The following is a 19443-nucleotide window of genomic DNA, read 5'->3' on the forward strand; positions in this document are numbered from 1 at the left end:
CACAAACGAGGAAGGGGCAGATGGCCTCAAAGTAAACAAAAAAGATCATGCTCCCCAAGAGGCCGACTTCCCAAAACGGGAAGCTGCTCCCGAAAAAGACACTAAAAAGGGAGCCGCCGCCCAAAAATGTGACACTCCCACAAAAGGACTGACCAAGACATCTGGGGAGGCAGGAAGCGTCACCAATAAACAGGCAGGGGCGACCTCCATAAAAGACCAAAAACGGTCTAACCCCACTAAAGACCCCATACCAACACCAACAAGAGGGTCTGCGTGGGGGAAGACCGTAGAAAAACAACTGTCCCCTCAAGAGTATAGAGACCTGTACCTGACAAAGTACAGACAATACATAGAGGGGGCGGATATAAAACCCATACCAGGTGCCTGGGAGGCGATTGAGGGCAGAGTCCTGTCCTTTGCCATTTCCGATATACCGGAAAACCGCCTCCTAGGAATGAAGAAGGAAGACATGGCGGGGCTTCTCCACAAACTTAACATCCCAGTACTATACCTGTACCAGAGGAGCTTCGCTGTGTGGGACATCCTCCTACCCACCAAGGATGATGCGGAGAGACTCTCCCTCCAAAGAAATAAAGCATGGGAGAGTCAAACTAACACCTGAATACCAGGGAAAGAGAAGGACTCGGGTGCAGGTATTTAATGTGCCAACCCAAATACCTGTGGAAGTATTAGGATGCCTCTTCAGCCAGTACGTTGAGGTAGAACAGGTGACCCCAGTACGGTCAAAAACTGGGACTCACCTGGGCTGCTACACAATGGCAATGAGGCTGAAGAGGGAAGGTTTTCAAGCAATACCACCGCTGCTGACGCCAGCATAACGGTAGTGGTGGAGGGCCGTCGTCCACACTGTTGGTTCTGCCAAAAGCAGGGCCACATGGCTAGGAGTTGCCCCCAAAGGGTAACCCCTAATCCAACAACCCAAAAGGCGGTCACAACCCCTGAGACAACGTCTGCACCAAAACAGGCGGCAACAATCCCTGTAACTGCAGCACCAACCCCAGCTCCAAGGAAAACCCAAACCACCCAGGAGGCCAAGGGAGAAAAATGGAGCACAGTAGTGAGACAAAAGCGGAAACACATAATCCCTTCTGCCACCGTCCCACCACCAGCCCAAAAATCGAGGCAGCAGCCTCTGCAAATGCAGCAACAACAACAGCCACCGCAGCCAATGCCGCGGAAACAACTGCAGCAACAACTACTGCAGCAGCAAAATCAGCAAGTGCAGCAGAAGCAGCAGCAGCAACGACACCAGCGAGAGAAGCAACAACAAAAACAGCTGCAGCAGCAAATAGAGGAGCAGACACAACCAACGGTCCCCACACCAATCGAGACGGGGATCAAGCGGAGAAAAGACTGCTCCTCTGAGGATGAATTCGCAAGTGAGAGGGAGAGGAACTCAACCTCACCTCTCCCCGGTTCATTCGAAAGAATGAAAAAGAAAAACAAAAGAAGAAAAGAGGAAGAAAAGGTGGCCCCCACTCCCTGTGAACATACACCACCCCTAACAACAAAATCCACTTCCACCCCCAAACCACACACTGCACCAACACCAGACACCGCACCAACACCAGACACCGCACCAACACCAACACCAACACCAGACACCGCACCAACACCAAACACCGCACCAACACCAGACACCAGACACCACACCAACACCAACACCAGGCACCACACAAACACCCGTCCCCACACCAAGGCAAACTGAGCCACTACCCCAAAAAGAAAATGAAAAGAATGAACCGAGGGAGAGGAGAGACTCCTCTGCCTCTTGCAGACCAAAGGTCCTTGCCCCTGAGGAACTATGTAATGTAGACCCTCTATCTGTGGCCACAGACATTTCCCATCGGCAGAGGAAAAACTTAAAACCTCTGCTCGATTACAAACAGATAGAGGGGAAAGATGTAAATATCCCCTCAAATTTCCCGGACGCCCCACTCCTAATAACTTTTGTCAGAACTCCAGAGGCCTGCAAGACCAACTTGTGGACAAGGCTGCAGGCCGCTAAAGGGGCGTTTCCGGGAATTGAACTGGTGAAAAAAAATGACCCTTCTCTTGATGAACTGTCAAAACAATGCAAGGGAAGGGTCCCCGTGTTGGTCCATCCATCACTCTACAGGGCCATAAAATTAATCTATCCTTTGGACGTCGGCGGCATTGCGAGAGAAGGTCATGATATGAAAAACCTGACCACCTTGAGCATGGCACATAACGTCGGCATCCTCTCCCCAGCTGACTTCGGAGCTGAGTGTGACACACCCTAAGGTAGGTACCATGGCTTTGAATTTGGCTAGTTTGAATGCGAGGGGCTTGAGATTACCGGGCCTGACGGCTCGCCTCCGGCACGACCTCTTGTCCCTGGGAGTGGATGTTGCTGCGATTCAGGAGACGCATTTCGTTTCCTCTGTGGACTGTCAGGTGCTGGCCCGAGACTTTGAGGTTTTCTCAGCATATGGCAGCCCACGGGGGAAGGGAGTATCCTTGCTAGTTAAACGTACTGTTTCCGCGACGGTCGACGTTGTCCATAGAGATGCGGTGGGCAGGCTGGTTGTGGCCGATGTTGCCGTAAAAGATTCTGTGTTTCGGGTGATCGCGGTTCATGCGCCCAGCACCGCTCGTGAGAGGGTCTCATTCTTCAGTACGCTTAACGCGTTTGTAGATTGTCGGAAGCGGGTAGTGCTAATAGGAGATTGGAACGCCATTTTAGACCCCGAGATAGATAAGGTAGGAGGCGATGCTAGAGGATCGGAGAGGTGCGAGTCCAGCCTGGCTGATCTGATGGCTAGATGCGGTCTGGTCGACAGGTTTCGGTTCGAGCATCCGGGGCGGGAGATGTGGACGTGGACCAATAGCGTTTCCTCCTATCCAAATACCTATTTGCACAGGATGTTAGTTAGGAGAGGCGAAGTAGACTTCTTATCTTGTCCCACGTTCACTTGGCTAGGCCAGACGGACCATAAATTAGTTATGGCCCGGCTGAAGCTAGGAAATAGGCCTAAGTTAGCGGGGTACTGGAAGTTAAACACCTCCCTTCTGGAGATACAAGACTTCCAAGATCAGTTAAGAGAATTGATTAAAAAGGCACTAGTGGGGGCGGTTACCGGGAGTAAGTGGTGGTTAGGTCTCAAAGCCAAAATCAGAAGCTTCTCCGTCAAGTATGCCCAGCGCCTCGCACTAGATAAGGCCAAGACGAAGAAGAAGCTAGAGCAGAAACTAGCCCAGGCTACGGGGGAGGGTGATAGGGTTAGTCAGGAACTAGCTAAGCAGGACCTTCTACGCGAGACTAGCGAGCGTTACGAAGGCCAAGTAGTTAGAGCTAGGCTTAGAAAGATAGGCAACGAAGCAGTCAATTCTGATGCAGACGTGCGCCGTGAGGTTTCTAGGCGTGGCTTGGACAAATATATTGTGAAAGTCAAACATCCGGATGGACGCACCCTGGAATCGACTCGGGAGATCTGCGAGGGGTTTCGAGAACATTTTGAGAAGCGTTTTACGCAGCAGCCCGATCTTCCGGTCCTTGAGTTTAGCGACTATTTGGCTGACTCTCCCCGCCTTGAGGCGGCTAGAGCGGCTGGTTGCAAGGGCCGGGTGACGGAGCGGGAGGTCTTTACTGCGCTGAAGCAGGTCAGCTGTGACAGATCGCCAGGACTTGATGGTCTGCCATACGAACTGTACTTGAGGCTGTCGCCCATGTTTCTGCCTCTTCTGACGGATATGTTCAACCATTGGTTTGCTCAGGGATCCATCCCAGGGCAGGTTACCAAGGGAGTGATCACATTGCTGAAGAAAGGTGACGGGCATGGAGGGGAAGAGTTAGACGACTACAGGCCCATAACTCTGCTAAACACAGAGTTGAAGATTTTGGCCAAGGTCCTGTCGAATCGGCTGCAGGTTGTTATCGACGAGTTGGTTGAACCGGAACAGAACTACGCTGTGAAGGGGAGATCGATTCAGAACAACTTGCACCTGATCCGCACGATCCTAGAGGGGGGAATAGATGACGACACGGAAGCCGCGCTGATAAACTTAGATCAGTCCAAAGCTTTCGATAGGGTCGACCATCGTTTCCTGGCATCTGTCTTAGAGGCCGCCGGTTTTAAACCGGACTTTTGCAAGTGGATCTCCATAATGTATCGACAGCCCATGGCTGTCGTGCAAGTCAACGGAAAGCGCTTGAAACCCTTTGTTATCTCTCGGTCGGTTCGTCAGGGTTGTCCGCTGTCGCCCCTGCTTTATGCTTTGGAGCCTCTTCTCCGCAAGCTGAGACATGGGGAGGCAAATTCGGCCCTGCGCGGAATGGCTCTGCCTGGCGGCTCAGCTGCCAAGGTATCCGCGTTCGCCGATGATGTCACGATCTTCGTGTCGGGCTTCAGAGACATTGAGGTCGTGTCGGAGGCACTCACACAGTACGAAAGAATCACGGGGGCCAAGATAAACCGCAACAAGTCGGTAGGACTGCGGTTGGGCGCATGGAGTGGCAACGCAAACCTCCCTGCGCCCTTCAGCTGGACAGATGGCCCGGTCCGGATCCTCGGCGTGTGGTTCGGACCGGGTCTCCAGCTTGACAAGAATTGGTTGGAGGTACCGTCAAAGGTGGAGGCTGCAGTCAATTCGTGGCTTCCTAGGAAACTTTCCTTAAAGGGTAGAGCTGAGGCGTGCGCCACTTACGTCTTTCCTCTCATCCTTTACCGACTGGCCGTACTTCCCCTGCCTGCACAACACCTAAAAGCTCTTGTCGAACTCTTGTCCTCGCTCCTTTGGGACAGAGGAAGACACTGGGTGAGCAGACAGGTCTGTATTCAACGTCCGTGTGAGGGAGGCTTGGGAATGCCAGACTTGAAGTGTCATTGAGATGCTGAGAGGCTGGCCTTCCTGAGCCACTATATGCAGGATGACCAACCGTGGCACCCCGTGGTTACTGCCGCCTTCCCCGACCTCGTTCTCGACCCTTCCATCGAGAGCCGTCGCAGGCCACGGGGAAAATCTGCCTACATGAAAGAGTGCCGAGACGCGCTAAAACGACTACCAAGGTCCAGTGACCTTGTGACTGCTACCCGTAGGGAACTCCACAGGGATCTAGTGAAGGGGGCCGCTGACGACCCGCTATGCGCGCGTTTGGGGTGGCAGCAGAGTGAGATCCGCTCCGCGTGGGGCTGGGCGCCAGGTTCGAGTCATCTGAACAATTCGGAGTTCTCTCTGACCTGGCGATTGGCCCGAAATGCACTTCGACTCAACAACATACAATGCAGTTCCGGGTTTTTGGAGTCGCCTGATTGTCCCCGTTGTGGGACAACGGCCGTAGAAACTACGGATCACGCTTTCTTCGATTGCCGCGAACTCCGCCAGTACTGGTCGTATGTCAGCGGAGTGACGGCTCGCATCGATCCTGAGCATCCTCGCCCAATTACTGTATCCAATGTTGTGGACAACGTGAGGCCGCCGTGGGACCGGGAAAGACAAATGGTCTACGTTACGATCCTGGCCGTGGCGAGAATGGTGATTTGGACGTCGCGTCTGCAAGGTTGCCGGGGGATGTTGTCTTTTTCTGATCAAGATCTGATCGCGTTCTTTAAACACCAACTACGGGTGAAGATCAGATGTGATAGAAGAAGGCTGCATCGCGCGGCATTTGACAGAAGATGGATACATGTGGCAAGTCTGTGTGTACGAAGAGGAGCCAAATTTGAATACGTGTTCCCCGCCTAGGTGTGGAACGCGCAGTTCTGTAAAGTAAAATTAAACAAGTAGTCTCTCAGCTAGCTGAGTGTGTGTTCCATCCCTCCCCGATTAGGAAGCCTCCAAGATCCCCATCCCCTCTTACCTGCAATTTTTGTTTTCACCCCTTCCTCTAAATTTTACCCATCTTGGAGAAAAAGAAATACAAACTAACCTCCATCCCTTACCCACAAAAATTTTCTTTTCTCCATTCACCCCCATCTAGAGGGCATCCCCACCTAGAGACTGACCCGCAGAAGCGAGGTTCCTTTTACAAACCTAGTGGAACGGGCAGTCTATCAACTAGACGGGGTTGGGAGGGTCCTACTAATCACCTTTTGTTTTTTCTTCCCCCGCCCTCGACACAAATGAATTATTGTACCATTTTATTGTTATCTTTTTTGTTTTTACATGTCAATAAAAAATGTTTTAAAAATTGGGAGTTACTAGGACGTCCCCCAATATGAAAGGGTGAATGCGGTATTATGGTGAAAGAAGATACTAGCTGGGAGAAACTTTTGACTTTGTTTAGTTTTGGAGTGACAAGGATGACCAACGACCCCCAAAATCCCCCCTTTTGAGTTGGCCATGTGCCTAAGTTTTTTGTTCATCGTTGATTTTTTTTCTGTATTTTTTTAACATGAATAAAAGATTTAATATCTCAAAGTGTAGTATCTGTTCCGGCAGATACTGCAAGCTATGACTAGCTAGGACTAGCTATGACTAGCAAAGACCAGATGTGGGGGCAACCCCACATGCTTGACCTTTAACCAGCTCCCATTTCCATCCTCTCGGGAGCTGGTCCCCATTTTCCCTTCCCCCTCCCTTGACTCCTCACATTAAAAATTGGCCTTGTGCCTAATTTGCTCGGTGGGGGAGCAAATAAATACAATCTGTTCCGGCAGATACTGCAAGCAAAGACCAGATGTGGGGGCAATCTCACATATAAGACCTTGGTCAATGTAGGGGCAACCCTTCATGCCAATTGTCACTATCCAGCTCCCCTACTCCCCGGGGAGCTGGTCCCCATTTCCCCCTCACATTAAAAATCGGCCTTGTGCCTAATTTGCTCAGTGGGGAAGCAAATAAATACATCAAAGTGTAGTATCTGTTCTTCAGATGCTGCACTTCAATTTCTTGTTCTCTGTCAGTGGAAGAGAAATCCTTCACGACTGAGACAATTTTTATTTTTGTTCCTTTTCTCCACATTAAAAAACGACCCTGGTGTCCCGTCTCTGTCCCGTGGGGAGACATTGTTAATAGGAACATTCTGCTGAGGACCATGGGCACATCTGACTGTTGGAAAGCCTACAACAAAGTAGGATCAGAAGGGTTCCAGCACGTAACGGTGAACCAGTCTTAATTTCATAGATCCTACAACAAAGGCGATACTGAACGATGTTGAAGGAGGCAAAGCAAAAAAAAAAAAAAAAAAAGACTGGAACAAGCTGGGAGCTAATTCTCTCGAAAGACAATGGATAACCCCTGTAGGGGCAGCTGCGCATGAAATTGTGAGGCAAGAGTTGCGCAATCCTCAACCACACCCCTCCTGAATCAGCACTGTTTGAGTCCAGTGGCAAGGAAAAATCCAGGACAACTGGAAACAATGCCGAGATAAGCGGAGAACACATACAGCACCTAGAAGTGACAAATGGCCACCCATTTAGTACTGACCAGGTTTAACGTTGCTTAACTTCGGTGATCCAGTGGGAACCAGTGTGTCAATGTGATTATGCTCTATTGGGATAGCGACTTAATAGAATTTATGAGGAAATAAAACGACAGAAAAAAAAATCCATTCGTCTCATATGGCGGAAAGCTGGTTGAGCAGTTTCATTCCACTTCTAACCCTCCTCATCCTTCCTTGCCGTCGGTAGCTGCCCTTCAGTAAACTAAAAATATCTCCTAAGAAATAACCTATCCTCTAACTTTAACAGAAAAAAATAGCAGAAAACAAAAAGAAAAATTTTCTTTTCATAACTTTCCTCCCCCAGAAAATAATCCATAAAAACAAAAAAATACCAAAAAAAAGATACATTAAAAAAAAAAAAATACAAAAAAATGGTTTCATTCGTTATTGCACATTATTTAATAAAATATATATCACTTTTGAAGAACACCAAACGTAGTGTCATAATTAATTGCTGAAGTTTTAGGGGGAGGGGTTGTCCCCCCCCCCCCCATAGTTTAAACATAAACCATTAAAAAGAAACTTTCAAAAAGAAGATCAAAATACACTTCTAAAGTATATTTCTCCTAAGCATAAATTAGATAAAAGGGATAAATAAGGGGTGGGACAGAAAAAGAAACCCTATCAAGACGTCTTTCAGTCAACCCTTTTCAAGATTAACATTGGCAACAGGGGAGAAAACATCATTTAAAAACGTGGTCAAAAGACCATAAATAGCGAGGGTAAAAAATTTTTTTTAAATGTATAGGGAATAGAAAAAAAGAGAAACAATCTCAGCAAATACCCATAAGTTCTAAATTATGGGTATACCCTTTTTGCTTACAGAGATGGTTGGCGCAAATTAATGGATACAGCCTCGAGAGTTTTTAAGTGAATTCTCGAAAATATATATATTTATATTTATTCATGAAACTTAACATAGATTTTTTTTTAATTTTCATTTATTGTACTTGCATTTTTCTTGATTAAAATTACTAAACGATAAATGTTTTCCTTTTTTTTTCAAGCGTTCTAAAATTTAATTGATTTATTTAACGTACCTTTATACTGAAAAAAAAAAAAAAAGGTGTTGGAATCTTTGTTATGAATAGAAAAAACGGAAAACATTGGTGCTTCTACATTATAATAACGAAAACTATTGAATTTCAAGTAAAACAAATGGTGTCTACGTAATTGTCATGTCGCGAATAGTAACATATCCAAAAATTACGAAAAAAGATAATTTACAAAAATAATGAACAAGCACCCATTGTTTTTGCTGTTTATTCATCTCAGGCACAGTAGTAGATCCAATGAACCCCTAATATAAAATTTTAATAGAGAAAATATTTGCTTTTTGCTTTATTGGAGAAAAAATTTACTTTTTTTCAAAGTGAAAAAAGAATATGTATGATATACATACCCGTGACAAAATGAAACTATCATATTCCAAAAATCATATAAATTGGTCAAGTAGTATTATTTTCTTAAAGAAAATTGTTTTTAAGTGATTAATGAGAATTCCCAGGCATTACAACATAAATTTCATAAGTTTGAATTACTGAGTTATCTCCCTGTTCATTTTTGAGATTGTGTTCAAAGTGGCACACAAGACAGCCCCTCTTCTGTTAATAAAATTAAGATTCTATTTAACAATAAAACTACTTGATCAATTTATGTGATTTTTGGAATATGATATGTTCGTTTCAATATGGGTATGCACATCATACAGATTTTTCTTTAATTTTGTTTTTAATATAAGAAGGAATTCCAGACAAGAACCAAAAATTGTTTGATTTTGGTATAGGGCTTTACAAATGGAGTAAAAATTACATTTAGATTATTTTAAAAGCAAGTAAAAAATATTTACATGAAAGTGCATTACAAATGTGTCCTTAATTTTTTTGTTTTTGGAGTGGAGAGGCATATATATACTATGATGGATATTTTAAAAAAAGAAAAACATTTGAGCGAAATCAAGTTTTTTTTCCTCTATTTCTTGCTAGTCCTTTTAGAAAAGTAGTACGGCATAATCGTGTTGACACACCGGTTCTCGTCAGATCACCGAAGTTAAGCAACGTTGAGCCTGGTTAGTACCAGATGGGTGACCATTTGGGAATTCTAGGCACTGTATGTGCTCTCCGCTTATCTTGGCATTTGTTTCCAGTCGTCCTGTACTTCATTTGCCACTGGTATTCAACAATGTCGTCTCAGGAAAGGTGTGATTGGGGATTGCACACCTCCTGCCACAAACATTTCACACGCAAGCAACCCTTCGTAGGTATCTATAGACTGTCCAAGACTGAAGGAGACTGTTTTTTTTTTTTTTTGTCCTTTTAGAAAAGCAATTTCTTTTGAATTAGAAATGAAAAAAAAAAAGAATTAAAAATTTAAAAAAGAATAAAAAAATTTTAAAAATGAAAAAAAAAAAGAATTAGAAATGAAAAAAAAAAAGAATTAAAAATTAAAAAAATTAAAACTTACAAAAAAAAATTAAAAATTGAAAAAAAAAAAGAAAGAGCTCAGAAAAAAATTGACAAAACATGTCAGTTATCAGCAGCATTTTTTTTTTCTTTATTTGATATGGATTTTTTTTTCTTTTACCATTTTTCTTTATTTTTTTTATCCATTCTGTAAAATACAGGAATTGATTTTTTTTTTTACCATGACTCATATTTAAATGTGTCTTTTCAAAATTTTAAATATCACAAATAACATCTGATTGAAAAAAAAAAATAGTGCTTCCATTTCATAATTATTCTTCCTTCCAAACAAATATTTGTATGTTCTAGTCAAGTATGTGTAGTATTTGCAATATATATATGCATATATATATTAGTGATGGGATGATTCCAATATTTGTTTCCTGATTCCGATACAATTACCTATTCTGATTCCAATTTTTTTTTTTTTTTTTTTTTTTTTTTTTTTTTTTACACACTTTTTGAAAATTGCTCTGGTAACTAAACGTCCAATATGTTCTTCATTTCAACCTTCACACCTTTCTCCTGGAAAACAAACTTTATCCTTACCTCATTAGTATAAAATCACAACCGGTTTGTGCTGTGTGACAATTTCTTCACCAGGTATTATACTTTCACATCACTGAAAAGCTTTCCGTCCTGTTTTTTTTTTTTTTTAACAAGTGTATATGATCTACTTACGTCTCTGCTATACCAGTTTTTTTTTTTTAAATAGTCTACACAAGTAAGATGTCTATGCAACAGTGCCATCAGCATGTTCTACTGCACCAAACAACAGCAATTTTCACTGAAGAGTTACCTCGGCTCAAAAACAAACTATTTTTTAAAATGGGCTTTTCCATTTACTGAGAAACATCAAAATCATGTAGTGCAGTCCTAGGAGGTTCACCCTTCCAGGCTGCTGCCTCCCATCTTTTGGGCGGAGTAAGTTTACTGTTTACTGCCTGAGGCGTCCCTATCAAGAAATGCTGACAGTGCTGCCCAGGCAATTTTCCCTAGGCCAGAGTGCCCATCCTTTAGGGCTTGCCCCTCCCTCTTTATTCTGACCTGGTGTCACATCTTCCTGCAGCAGGAAGGAAGTAAATGACACTTATAATTGCGGATAAATTAATAAATAATAATTAGGGATAAATTAATAAATAAAATGGTATTTCTGCAGAAAAAAATAAAAAAAATGGAAGAAAAGTTGTAAGAAAATTTTTTATTTTTATGTTATTGCTTGACGGTTGAGGGAGGCATCTGTTACAGGCCAGGAAATATTTCCTTTCTCTCCAACAACGATAAATTAATAGCACCATCTTCTTCCAATATTTTTGTTTTTGTCTTTTGCCTTTTTGAATGATTTACTTTAATTTTTAACTTAATTTTCTTCCAATTGTATATATATATATATACGAGCAAACAGTTAATAAAACATGTTAAAAAAACACTTTGAAATAAGTTAAAAACATATTTAATCTGAAAACACTAGATAAGTGGATAGTCCTTAATCCGCAGAGTTTCGAAGAAATACTTTCCTTCTCATCAGAGGGTAGGAATTAGCAAAATGCGGGATCGGATTTTGCATGCAAAAGTATTTGATGAAACAACAAGTAAGTCAAAGATCTTATTATTATAAGCTCTATCTCCTATTTGGTTTTATCGAGCTTTTACATCTGGCTGAGATAACTTTATAAATATTAATTCTTTAATATTTATAATATACTTTAATTTTATCTTGGATCATTTTGGTAAATTTAATTGTAATTTTTATTTTATATATATATATATATATATATGATTGCAACGTCTTGTCAGACGAGTGCCACTCCCTCAGACACTTTAAGTCCATGAGCCCACAAATGTCTTCCATCGCCACAGGACCATTTTAATAGACAAATGCCTGAGGGAGTATCTATACACAGATGATGTTACAGAGTCTTAGCTTTGTACGACAGCTAAGTCTCTCTCTCGGTTCAAAATGTTGAAATCCAGCAACAAGCAAGAGCTAGATAGCCAGCAACAAGTTAAACTGCAGACCAGCTTAATGCGGGTACTGGTCTCCCGCTTTATGGTTTTTTTAAATCAGAGATTTGCTTCTCCTAGAAAGGCGGCCTTCACAACGGCTTACGGGAGCCCTCTCCACCCCAACACACACATACATACAAACACATACATGCGCACACAAAAATACATCTTACATTTTTATTTGCTAAAGCCCGACAGAAAATTTAATATTGATTTCTCATTGGTTATTCATTTCTACTATTGAGATCAGCGTAAGCGTTCCTCGCATCAGTTATTCTTGTCATCTGCTGGGCATAATAATAATAATAATAATAATAAAAAATAATACTCTGTCTATAAAAGTTTGGATTATAGAGTATTTAGACATGTGGAAAACTTTAATTAGTTTTCATGTAGAAAAAAGGGCTTCTAAGGGGTTAAAATTGAAATATTGGGACATGGGGACCGTCAGATTTTTATCTGTTTGTCACCTATTTCATGAATGCGCATACTCGGCCACAAAAAATGACAACTTCCTCATGTTAAGAATAAGTAGGTTGGAAAACATGTTTTGAAGATCTTGTCAAGCTGGCCTAATGGTTATCGTACTTGATTCACTGTCTTTAGGTTTTGGTTTCGATTTCAGCTTGAGTATTATTTTTTTTTTTTTTTAACTTACAAGAAATTAACTATTTAGAAAAAACATACACGTCTTTGTGTGTTTTTTTTTTTTTTACTTCATTTTTTTTTAAAGGAACTTATCGTTATGTTAATACCGGGCAACGCCGGATACATCTTCTAGTATATCTATTAAAGTGAGGATGTGTGTGTGTGAGGACACTTCTCAACCTATATACTCAGTGAATTTTTAATCTACAGACTTGAAATTTGGTATATAGGGAATTTAGAAATATGTAAAAAAAAATTAATCTGTTTTCACACAGGAAAAAGGATAAAAATTGAAAAATTGGTACTTGGGGTCCGTCAGATTTTTATATGTTTGTCAACTGTTTAACGACTGTGCATGTGCTGTCGTGAGACATGACAGCTTTCTTATGGTAAGAATAAGTAGATTTGAAAACACTTTTTAAAGATCGTGTAAAGCTAGCCTAATGGTTATCCTACTGGATTTGCTGTCTTTAGGTTTTGGTTTCACTCTCAGCTTGAGTATTTTTTTTTTTTTTTTTTTTATTTACAAGAAGTGCACATGTCTCAGTTTCTTTCCATTTTTTTTTTTTTTTAGTTCATCTTTTTAAGGAATTTAACGTTACGTTTAATACCAGGCAACGCAGGGTACACTTTCTAGTTTATACAACAGATAACAAGTAAGAGTTAATAAAATGATTTTCAAAACCAAGATGGAGTTTCATTAGATCGTCTGCTGACAAAAAATTATTTTAAAGGGGACACAATTGTTGAAATTCGTCAAAAACAATTTATTTAGCTTATTCGGAATACTGCTCTCATCGTCAATATCCTTTTTACAACGTTTCGTCCGAGTGTAACCTTTGACCTTCTTCGGGTTTGCTGTAGGCTTTCCAACAGTCAGATGTACCCATGGTCTTCAGCAGAATGTTGTTTATTATTATGGAAACAAGAGCTTCAGCATTGAACCCAACGTACTTGTGCCGGGCAGATGGAGACGTTTTGCACACACACACTAACAAGATCACTTTTTTATATATATATATGAACATGTCAGTGTGCTTGAATGTTTTCATACTAAATTCTACATAATTAAACACGATGTAGAAACCATGTATAAATAGAATTAAGCATAATACTTAAATGAAACCAATTATTTATTAAGAAACCATTAAAAATGAATAATTCTTCGCACTTGTGAATCTGCACAGAATTTTAAACGGAACTTTTTATTTTTAATCTACGGTGGGGGGTAGCTAAAATTTCAGTTTTAAGTTGTGTTTATTTGGAGATTGAAGGTTCAATCTTCAGCGCAGGCGATATAAAGAATACAGCTGCAAATTAATTACTACCCAGTCATGGCTGCCGAAATGAAAGCTGGCTACCTCCGTGGATTAAATAAAGGGTTTTATTCGAAATTCCATACAGATTCTTCAAGATTGACGAGATACATCTGAAGAAGGTAGGAGGTTACACTGGTCGAAACGTGAAAATATTGCAAACCATTCATTTCATTTGAAATTGTGGGAGAAAATTAAGAGTTGGTACGATCTGATAATCGTATTAGAATATAACTGAAGATGACAGATCAAAAAAGGATTTCAATCTGGCATAGAAGATTCCATAGTCTGCACTGGTATCCATTAATCCATTGCACCACAACTCTAAATTATGATCGGTTTAATCATTTATTTAAAAAATTGTTTATTTCTTTAAAAAAAATTGATTTTTTTTTTTTTTTAAATATTCACAGAAAACTCTTTTAAAAGAAGAAATTGTACAAAAAAATTTTTTTTTAATGAAAAAAAAAAATCTTAAAAATTCTTTGTTTGCATAAAATAAATTGTAAAAAGAAGAAAACAATTGTAAAAACAAATTAATTAAAAAAAGGAAAATCTTTAAAATATTGTAAAAAAAATCTGTAAAGAAAAGTCTTAAATAAAAAAAAAAACTTTTTGTACATAAAAAATTGTTTAAAGAAAAATAAAATAAAAACAAATCTTTTAATATAAAAACATCAAAGAACGTATTAACAATATGAGCCATGGTAGTAATAAAAATGATTCTCACCATCTATATCTTTCATGTGTGTCTTTCCTGATTTTATTTTTGTCTCTTCTCTTTCAATAAAAATATCAGATGTTGAATCACACATTGTAAATAGATAACATCATAGAAAAGTGTGCTGTAGTTTGCTTAAAGCATTGTGTGTATTGTATATAGACAGATCAGTACATATCCACATTTCAACCTCGTAAAAATCAATAACACCGAAAAATCTTTATGATGTACATATCCGTCATGGAATGAAAACATATTCCAAATATCACATAAATTAATCATGTAGTTCTTATTTACTTGTCTCCCCACAAGGGCAGAGTTAGACACAAGATCGGTTTTTAATATGGGAAAAATCCAGTTCCCCAAAAAGAGGCACTCTGAATAGGAACAAAAATTAAAATTGTCTCAGTCATGAAGGATTTCTCCTCATATCAGAACAGATACTACACTGTGATCTTGGCTTGAAGGCCAGATCATGTTTTTTTTTTTTAAGTAAGAAAATAAAATTTTATGAGGCAGTAATCTTCTATATTTAATAAAAGAAAACAACTCAATTCGAACTACCGAAATCAAAATCAGCTTTGTAATAGTTACGATTTACTATTAAAAAATCACTAAAAATTGTAAAAAAAAAATAATTGATCAATTTATGTGATTTTTAGAATATGTTCTGTGACGAGCATGGACATTATAAAGATTTTTCTGTGCTATTTTTTTTCTTTTTTTTTTAAAAAAGGTTAAATTTGGGATTTGCACCAATAGATTAAAAGACGATAACAATGCATGAATATACTGGGTTGTAAGAAAAGAAAACGGAATATTGAATAACAAAACCATTCTTTTTTTTTTTTTTTTCTTGACTTTCTGTGATCCTTAAAAACATCAGTTTCACAGTACAACAAATATATGCACATGGCAGAGAGGCATTCTATCGTACCAAAGCCGTAGTCACCCTAGGCAGGTTGAACTCCAAAGGAGAAAGTTTCATGGGAATATCAAATTCACAAGTAGTTTCAAGTTGCTTGCATACAGCGACATTAAGTTTTTGCCATTCTTGCAGGGACATGTCAACCTCCTTCTACAAACAACACCCGATATTCCCAAATGATCCCCAGTTTGGTACTGACCAGGTTCAACTTGATGATTTAACGAGAAGCAATGCGTCAACATGATGATGCTGTATTAGAGAGATACCTGAGCTAAAGAAATAGAAACACTTCACAAAGAGGTTATATCACTGAAATATTGTGAAATTTGCGAATCAACAGAGATGAGACTATTTCTGTAATGATTCAGTCCCTGCTGATTTTGGAGTGGGAGTTTAGTTCTGCGCAACGTACTTGCAATAACCCTTATCCCTGAGTGGCTTCTGGGCCTTGATAAGTGGTGATCACTGTGTAAAAAAAAAAAAAAACTCTAGACGGTCCACCATCCCAGGCCTTGCCTTCTCTCTTTGAGAAGAGGTTAGTTTATTGCTAATCGTCTGAGGCACCCTTTAGGGGTAAATGGCAATGGGGCTGCTTGGGCACTTTTTGCCAGTCAGAGTGCCCCCACCCCTCCTCTGGGGCATTAACTTCTCAATCTCACTTTCCGAATATGGTGTCAGAGTCTTGCAGTGGTAAATAACTAAACAACCATTTGACTAGTAATTGAGGTGGAAAGTTAGAGGTAAGATTTAATTAAAAAAAAAAAAAATATATATATATATAATAAAATATTGCTTTGTTATCCAATAGTTTTATATTCTCCTTGCATTGTTATAGTCTAAAAAAACTATCTATCAATATATATATATATATATATATATATATATATATGATAATTTTTTTGGAAAAAGGAATCCAGCAGAGTGCTCTATTATAAGAAAAAATTCAAAAATAAGAACGTATTATTTATGTTTTGTTTACAGAAAGTTTAGATGAGATAAGTCATCGGTACCGTCGGTTTCAAATCTTATCTCATCTAAACTTTCTGTAAACAAAGCATAAATAAATATATAGATAGATAGTAGTAGTAGTAGTATTATGAAAATATGTCTGTGAGAAGTAAGCTACATAGAAATGGGTAGCTTACTTGCCAATAGATATTTTCATAATACTGCTAAGCTCTACTCACATATTGAGCACTGTTGAAATAAATACTGAACATATATATATATATATATATATATATATATATATATATATATATATTAAAATGATGGTAGATGACATGTGGATTGTTGGGTTTTTGCTTTTTTTGTTTTTCTTTTATAAATATATTGAGAGAGGTAGTGAGAGTATATGCATGATAGAGAGTGAGGAAATGGAGGCATTGTTTATAAAAAAAATGATAGTGATGAATAAGTCACATAAGTTTGTGTGAGCGGAGGAGCAGGAGGAGGAGGCGGATCTTAAACAGAGTGACCTCTTGGTCAACTTGTGTTTTCTGATGAAAAAAATGTCAGGAGGAGGAGGAGGATCATCAGCATCATCATTATTATTCATAAAAATCAAACTTTTTTTTTGGGGGGGGGCCGAATAACCTACAATCTGTTATTTGATAGATACAATGAGGAAGGGGGGGGGATCAGAAAATGTTTCCCTTTCATTAAATAGCACAAATGAAGCATAATACTTGACTTTTAAGATTAAGCAAATTTAAATGTTCAAAAATCATTTTTCGAATTTTGTGTCATGCCAAACTAAAACATGGTTCAGGATTATTTGAACTACTTTTCTTTTTTTTTTTTTTAAATGAATCACCACTTATCAAGGCCCAGGGGCCACTCGAGAATAAGGGTTAAAGAGTGTACAGTAGTCAAAGGGACAATATCATTGTTAGAAGTGTAAATTTGATAAATCGGATTCCTTAAGAGGAACAGCTCAAGAATTTGTTTACGTTGGACTTGAAAACGACCATATTGTAGTCCCTGCTGATTTTGGAGTGGGAGTTTAGTTCTGCGCAACGTAATGTACTTGCAATAACCCTTATCCCTGAGTGGCTTCTAGGCCTTGATAAGTGGTGATCACTGTGGAAAAAAAAAAAAAAAAACTCTAGGAGGTCCACCCTCCCAGGTCTTGCCTTCTCTCTTTGAGAAAGGGTTAGTTTATTGCTAATCGTCTGAGGCACCCTTTAGGGGTAAATGGCAATGGGGCTGCTTGGGCACTTTTTGCCAGTCAGAGTGCCCCCCCCCCTTCTCTGGGGCATTAACTTCTCAATCTCACTTTCCGAATATGGTGTCAGAGTCTTGCAGTGGTAAATAACTAAACAACCATTTGACTAGTAATTGAGGTGGAAAGTTAGAGGTAAGATTTAATTTAAAAAAAAAAAAAAAATATATATATATATATATATATAATAAAATATTGCTTTGTTATCCAATAGTTTTATATTCTCCTTGCATTGTTATAGTCTAAAAAAACTATCTATCAATCTATATATATATATATATGATAATTTTTTTGGAAAAAGGAATCCAGCAGAGTGCTCTATTATAAGGAAAAATTCAAAAATAAGAGCGTATTATTTATGTTTTGTTTACAGAAAGTTTAGATAAGATAAGTCATCGGTACCGTCGGTTTCAAATCTTATCTCATCTAAACTTTCTGTAAACAAAACATAAATAAATATATAGATAGATAGTAGTAGTAGTATTATGAAAATATGTCTGTGAAAAGTAAGCTACATAGAAATGTGTAGCTTACTTGCCATAGATATTTTTTATAATACTGCTAAGCTCTACTCACATATTGAGCACTGTTGAAATAAATACTAAACATATATATATATACATATATATATATATATATATATATATATATATATTAAAATGATGGTAGATGACATGTGGATTGTTGGGTTTTTGCTTTTTTGTTTTTCTTTTATAAATATATTGAGAGAGGTAGTGAGAGTATATGCATGATAGAGAGTGAGGAAATGGAGGCATTGTTTATAAAAAAAAATGATAGTGATGAATAAGTCACATATGTTTGTGTGAGCGGAGGAGGAGGCGGAACTTAAATCAAGTGACCTCTTGGTCAACTTGTGTTTTCTGCTGAAAAAATGTCAGGAGGAGGATCATCAGCATTATCATTATTATTCATAAAAATCAAACTTTTTTTGGAGTGGGCCGAATAACCTACAATCTGTAATTTGATAGATACAATGAGGAGGGGGGGTCAGAAAATGTTTCCCTTTCATTAAATAGCACTAATGAAGCATAATACTTGATTTTTAAGATTAAGCCAATTTAAATGTTCAAAAATCATTTTTCGAATTTTGTGTCATGCCAAACTAAAACATGGTTCAGGCCATTTTATTTTTATGTCTTAATAATGGATTATTTGAACTACTTTTTTTTTTTTTTTTTTTTAAATGAATCACCACTTATCAAGGCCCAGGGGCCACTCGAGGATAAGGGTTAAAGAGTGTACAGTAGTCAAAGGGACAATATCATCATTAGAAGTGTAAATTTGATAAATCGGATTCCTTAAGAGGAACGGCTCAAGAATTTGTTTACGTTGGACTTGAAAACGACCATATTGTAGTCAGCTGGAAAGCAGGCAAATGGAAGAGAGTTCCACAGGTGTGCAGTTCTAAGAAAGAAACTCTGTTCATGGAATCCACTTTCGGCCAATGTAGCCTCCAACCATCTTCAGGTATATCTTGTCGAACTCAGAGAATCTTTCTGTCAAACCCCAGAATCTGTACGGATTTCAAATGGAACTCTTTATTTAAATGGGTAGCATACTCCCGTTATGTCAGACACATCTGAGCAGAAATCTTAAGAAATTTGCAATTCTTAGTGTTGCACGCACTGAGGATTGAACCTTCAATCTCCAGAAGAGTTTTAATTAGTATTGAATTTAATCATGTACTTTA

At 39.0% G+C, this 19443-nt stretch overlaps 1 pseudogene; it reads left to right on the forward strand.

Moving 5' to 3' along the window:
* Window positions 1-9425: 9425 nt before the first annotated feature.
* LOC145256717 (5S ribosomal RNA) lies at window positions 9426-9542 on the forward strand (annotated as a pseudogene).
* The last annotated feature ends 9901 nt before the right edge of the window (window positions 9543-19443 follow it).

This window comes from Euprymna scolopes, chromosome 32 (assembly GCF_053919585.1).
Source record: "Euprymna scolopes isolate OS-2025 chromosome 32, ASM5391958v1, whole genome shotgun sequence".
Taxonomy (NCBI): domain Eukaryota; kingdom Metazoa; phylum Mollusca; class Cephalopoda; order Sepiida; family Sepiolidae; genus Euprymna; species Euprymna scolopes.